Source organism: Chrysochloris asiatica, unplaced genomic scaffold, assembly GCF_000296735.1.
Source record: "Chrysochloris asiatica unplaced genomic scaffold, ChrAsi1.0 scaffold00019, whole genome shotgun sequence".
In the NCBI taxonomy this organism is placed as follows: domain Eukaryota; kingdom Metazoa; phylum Chordata; class Mammalia; order Afrosoricida; family Chrysochloridae; genus Chrysochloris; species Chrysochloris asiatica.
This window is the reverse complement of record NW_006408537.1, coordinates 28,478,889-28,485,294: the sequence shown is the minus strand read 5'-3', so window position 1 is coordinate 28,485,294 and position 6,406 is coordinate 28,478,889. Positions and strand designations below refer to the sequence as shown.

The window sequence follows — 6,406 nt, the reverse complement described above, 5'->3', positions numbered from 1 at the left end:
GATGGCACCTAACAACAACCACAAAAGTAGCTCTGGAAGGCAGAGTGCCCAGGTCCTGTGGTAGGGTTGGTAGCAACACAGAGAAAAGGCAGTTTTTAGCCAGGTATTTCCGTATCTATGGACAAGATGGAATCAGCTCCATTTAATAGATGGCAGTGGGCGTCAATGTCATTGAGGGTGACGGTCAAAGAACTTTCTCTCGTCAACAAGAACAAGTCATTGACTATTGTAGAAATATTCTCCAAGTACTAGAAAGCAGCTGAAGAAGCAAATATGGAAAAGAGGAGAAATAACACTGAACATCTCCCCCAACACTTTAGAAGGGGGACCCTGACTGTGCTAAAACAGAAGTGGAAAAGCCCAGAGCTTGGAGCTGAGTAGCACACAAACTCTCTGAGAAGCAGCAGCACTGAGATTAGGCATAGAGCAGACCATCCTCCCACTGCAGTGGCAAGCAATTGCACGTCTAGAGCTGAAGCAGACCAAGAGGAAAGAGGCCACACCAGATAAAGATTGGGCTTGATCCCTCACTCAGTGCCTGTATCCCTGCACTGAAGACAGTGAAGAACTTCAAGACCAATTATCAGCAATTGAAAAAATGGAAAGTTGTCTGGGAGAATCTAGGCATGAAGTAGGAAAACCTGAAATCAGTGAAAACACAGACGCTGCAGGCAAAATAGAAAAATATCATGTTTTGCTGAACAGACTTAAGATGATGTTTGAGAAAGGTGAATCAACTCAAACCAAGATTCTTCAAGCCCAGAGCCAAAGTGCAGGTGAAAGGAGAACCTCTGAAAACAGCTGTTCTCTAGATGACTTGGAAATAGGTCCAGGTCATTTGACATCATCTGCATTCAACTTGGAGAAAGGTGAGAGTAGGCGAAATCTGGAGCTCCCACACCTGTCAGAAACCTCCATAAAGGATCGAATGGCCAAGTACCAGGCAGCTATGTCCAAACAAAGCAGCTCAACCGACTATACGAATGACTTGAGAGCTAGCGGTGGTGAATTCAAAGCTCATAAATTGGAACAAAAGGAGAATGTGCCCCCAGGCCCTGAGGTCTTCATCTCTCATCTGGATGCAGAAAAGGTTTCTGCGATTGAGAATAGCCTGGCATTCCATTCCTCCCCTGCTGAAGAGGACTCCCCTAACTCCCAGGTTAAGAGTGAGATCCAGCAGTCTGTCCTTCCCAAACAGCGAAGTCCAGAAGCCAGAATCTCCATCCTTTCTGAAAATTCTCCACCAGAGGCAGCGAAGAAGTTTCAGGCACCCATGAGAGAGACCTGTGTGGAATGTCAGAAGACAGTCTACCCGATGGAGCGGCTCTTGGCCAACCAACATGTGTTTCACATCAGCTGCTTCCGCTGTTCCTATTGCAACAACAAACTTAGTCTAGGAACTTATGCATCTTTACATGGAAGAATCTATTGCAAGCCTCACTTCAATCAGCTCTTTAAATCTAAAGACAACTATTAAGGCTTTGGGCACAGACCACACAAGGATCTGTGGGCAACCAAAAATGAAAGTGAAAAGACTTTGGAGAGACCAGCCCAGCTTCCTAATGAAGGAAAGGTCCATCAGAGCCCAGGAGTGGAAGATGCTCCCATTGCTAAGGTGGGTGTGCTGGCTGCAAGTATGGAAGCCAAGGTTTCCTCTCAACGGGAGAAGGAAGATAAACCTGCTGAAACCAAGAAGCTGAGGATTGCCTGGCCACCCCCAACTGAACTTGGCTGTTCAGCAAGTGCTTTGGAGGAAGGGATCAAAGTGTCTAAGCCCAAATGGCCTTCTGAGGATGAAAGCAGCAAGCCTGAAGCTCTTGAGGATGTAGATCTGGATCTGAAGAAGCTAAGACGATCCTCTTCACTGAAGGAAAGAAGCCGCCCATTCACTGTAGCTGCTTCATTTCAAACCACTTCTGTCGAGAGCCCTAAAGCCATGTCCCCTCCTATTAGGAAAGGCTGGAGCATGTCAGAGCAAACTGAGGAGTCTGCAGGAGGAATAGCAGTTGAAAAGAAACAAGTGGAAAATGTCAAAGCCTCAGAAAAGAATGGGAGTGTAGAAAAATCTACCTGGCAAAGCAAGGAATCTGAAAGAAGAGAGACAGGGAGGAGAAGTAAGGAAGTTCATAGTTTTGAGACAAAGAGTGAGAATCTTGTAGAAAATAGTGCAAATTTAGATGAAGATGATGGAAAACTTCCTCAAACAGCAGTCTCCAATAGAACCTAAGTCCCCAAATTGGTCTAGCTTTGTAGATAACACCACCACCAAAGAATTCACTACTCAGAATCAGAAATCCCAGGATGTAGGATTCTGGGAGGGAGAAGTGGTAAAAGAGCTGTCTGTGGAAGAACAGATCAAAAGAAATCGGTACTATGATGAAGAAGAGGATGAGGAATGATTAATTGCCATGGTGCTGGGCCTTAAATTGGTGTTAGTGTTAGTGAGCCTCTGCCCTTTTATCAAAGTGATGCACATAAACGGTTTCTTAACTTGATCTATAATTCATGTGGAAGTAACTTTGGAAAAGAGGTCCTCTTCAAAAAAAATGTCATATTCTGCAGCTTAAGTGAACCAGTTCTAAGGGATAGAGACAACATTACTTAAATTCTCCATTTCATCAATGATGGTATGTTTTAAGATTGTATCAATACAAAGTGGGGGTGGATAATATTCCAAATAATATAAACTGGAATCCACTGTATTCCCAAGAGGCATGTTAATGTTAACATAGATAGGGAATTATTAGTACAGTCTTGTTACACTACAAATACTATTGTGAATTTAGGAAACATGCAGGAGGAATTTAGGGGCCTAACCATTATGACTGAATGCACTTAAGTATAAAGGGCACAGTTTGTAAAATTTTTAATAATACCAATTGAATTATTTAGCATTCATTTTCTAAGAGATCAAATATTTAGTCTTGTTTTAAATTTTTAGATTAATTTTCTTAGTCAACTATGTAAGGGGAATTTATTGCTTTGCATCCTTCGCTCTAAAAACACACTCAGAACTGGATTATTGACGTATAACACAGCCAGCTTTTCAGAGCAGCTTTCGAAGAAATTGAAGAACCAACCCACATGCTCTGGTCCTTGCAGAAATCCACTGCTTCCCAAATGCACTGTGGGATTTGCCAATTTGACTTCACCCCATGTGATTGCTTTCCTCTCCGGTGGCACCGTGCTTCTTACAACTTACTAAAAGCTTCAACTCTTTTGAATCACTGTTTACCACACACCATGTTAGGGCAAAATGAAGAGTTTAAAGGAGCAATAGAAAAAGAACTGCCTTAAACCATGAGCTCAGTGCCCCAAGACCTGTATTCCACTTCTGATTGTCCCCTTTCTGAAACACTAATTTTCAAATAGTTACTAACACTTGAGTTTTATTGATTTTTATGATAGACAATATTTCCAGGGTGCAAATAAGCAAATATAGGCCTTTTACTTGGGATGATTTTCTAGTGTTTAAGGCTTTGAAACATTATAAACTTGAGCACATTAATGTACATAATTGATATTCCAATTTGTATGTGTGGTGGGGAAAAACAAACAAACAAACAAAAAGTAGCTCTGGTAGCGTAGTGGTTATGAATCGGGCAGCTAGTCTCAAGGTCAGCAGTTCAAAATGACCAGCGGTTCCGTGGGGGAAAGATGAGGCTTTCTACTCCCGTAAAGATTTACAGCCTTGGAAACCATATGCAGATGCTATGAGTCGGAACCAACTCCATGGCACATAGCCACCACCACCACCAATGTAAACTATGGACTCAATTAATAATAATATGATATTGAAAGAAATGTACCAAACCATAATAAATGTATAACACAAATGTCAGATGTTAATAAAAGAAATGGTGTTCACTAGGGAAGGGCATATGGAAACTCTTTGTAGTTTCTGAATAGTTTTTATGAAAATATAAAATTACTCTTTTATGAAAATATAAAATTACTCTTGAAAAAAAAGTCTGTTTAAAAAAAAATCATACTTAGAACTTTCCTGAAAATAGTAAATAAAGTAAACTTTCTTCATATATCTGCAAGATGCATTTTCTAAACCCTTCTTATGTTCAGTATGATAAGGTATATATAAAATATTTAATTAAAAGATGTATCTTCATCCTCACTGAATAGCTGTCACCTTGTCTAGATGGGTCTGGTGAAAGGAGATGGGGATAAGATTCGTAAGATTCAATAGTGAATAATTGTTATCATGACTAATTGTGACAATTGTAAAGGTAGAAGTTTCAAAAACAAGGGAGTGATTAATCTTACAGTCCAGAAACAGAGGACCCTAGGACCATCAAGAGAGGAACACACAAGCAGAATGTGGGACCTTATCCAGAGAAGCAGCAGTGCCAGAGATGGAGGCAGAGATGGGGGCATGGAGAGGGGGAGTGGCTGAGGACTCTAGATTCATGGACTAAGAAGAGAGGGACTAAGAACTGATGGCCAAAAGCAGACTTGCAGAATGTGCCCTTTGAAGATGTAAATTATTATATATGCCTGAGTGGTTTTTTTGTTTGTTTTTAAAAAGCTGAAGTGGATAGAGAGAAAAACTGATGGTACATGGAGGGGATTATAATCATAGTAGTGAAACAAGGTATAGGATTTATTGAATGTAAAACTGATGATCTGCCCTGTAAACTTTCATTCAATCCACAATAAAAACCTTAAAATAAAAAAATAAAAAATGTAATGTATCTTCAAACTGAGCAACTGAGCCTTATTGTTAAATGCCTTGAGTCAGTTCAGCTCATAGACTCTGTGATTGGTGAATTTGAGTCACCCACCTTCAGCTAATAGTCCAGTGATTATCCTACAACACCCAAATATAATGCTCGTTGTTGTTACAGGCTATCTAGTCAGTTCCAACTCATAATTCCTCTGTATAGGGTGTCTGAGGAACGGCTAGTGGGTTTGAACCACCGACTTTGTGGTTAACAGTCCAGTTCTTATACTACAGCACCACACCATATGGTGGTGGTGGTGGTGGTGGTGGTAGTTTTATGCCATCCAGTTGGTTCTGACTCATACCAATACTGCATAGGGTTTTGATGCTGCAAATCTGCAGGAACAAAATACTTCCATCTTTCTCTCAGGAACAACTGGTAGATTTCAACTAAGGACCTTGTAGTTAGCAGCCCAGATCTTAACCCATAATGCTACCAGAGCTCATTTATATAGCCTTTGTTGTTGTTGTTGTGAAGTGCCATCGAGTCAGTTCTGACTCATAGTGACCCTATATGGGGTTTCTAAGGTGCAGCTGGTGGGTTTCAATTGCCTCAGAAACCCTATGCAAGGTCTTTGAGTTGGAACAGACTCAACAGCACACAACAACCACCTTGTGGTTCACAGTCCAGTGCTGATCCTTACAGTACCACATCAGAAGTACTAATATAGTCCTGTTGTTATTGTTTTTAAGTGCCGTCCAGTTAATTTCCACCCAAGGTGACCCTGTATAGGGTTTCCAAGGAGTGGCTGGTGAGCTTGAACCATTGACCTTGCAGTTGAAAACTACTTTGCAGTTCAACGCATTAACACATAGAGCTATCCCAGGACCACCTCTGATCAACTTGGTACCTGCACATATCTTTTAAAACTACACATAATCTCTAAATAAAGACTGTCATAAATTCGTATGTGCACCTAACATGATATAATGAACATGGGTATAACCAAACATGCACCAACTCCATTACATTATCCCAAAGTTTTTCAAGTCCAAATTTCAAACTAGGGCAAAATTTCTCTTCATTTATGAATCTAAAATGCAAATTATCTGCTTCCAAATACAATGGTGTGGCCATTTCTAGTACAAATGGGAGCAATTGGCAGGAAAGATGGTTTAACATGTGCTTTTGTTGTTGTTATTGTTGTTAGATGCCGAGTCAGTTCCAATGACTTTGCAGTTCATGAACCAATGGCTTTGCAGTTCAAATCAACTTTACAGTCCAGTGCATTAACCCCCAACACCACACATGTACTAAATAAGTTAAAAATCCAGCAGAATAATTTTTCATTAGCTATCAAGTCTTGAAAACAATCCTCTGTTCTCTGAGACCATCTAGGCAATGGCTCTGCCCTCAAGACTGGCCGTGTTGGCCATGCACTCCGGAGTCTTGGTAGAGTCCAGCAACCCTTGGATACAGTGATGTCTTCCAGCCCCACTAGGAAGGTAACTTTGCTCCCTCATTGTGCGGTTCCATTCTCCTAGTCTACCTGTGTGGTGACCCCACCACCTCAGCCCCAGCAGACCCTGTTCTTCTGCCTTTTCAAGCATAGCAGTTCTACCTCTTCAGCTACAGGCAGAGACCCCATCGTAACTGCAGCAACATATTCTAGAACTGAGTTGGTGAAGACAAGACTCCTTAAAACAGGAAAGTATGACTCCACCTTTAGA

General features: G+C 41.2%; 1 pseudogene; it reads left to right on the top strand.

Annotated features, from left to right (window-relative positions):
* Window positions 1-105: 105 nt before the first annotated feature.
* On the top strand, window positions 106-2,399 carry LOC102838145 (annotated as a pseudogene).
* Window positions 2,400-6,406: the final 4,007 nt, after the last annotated feature.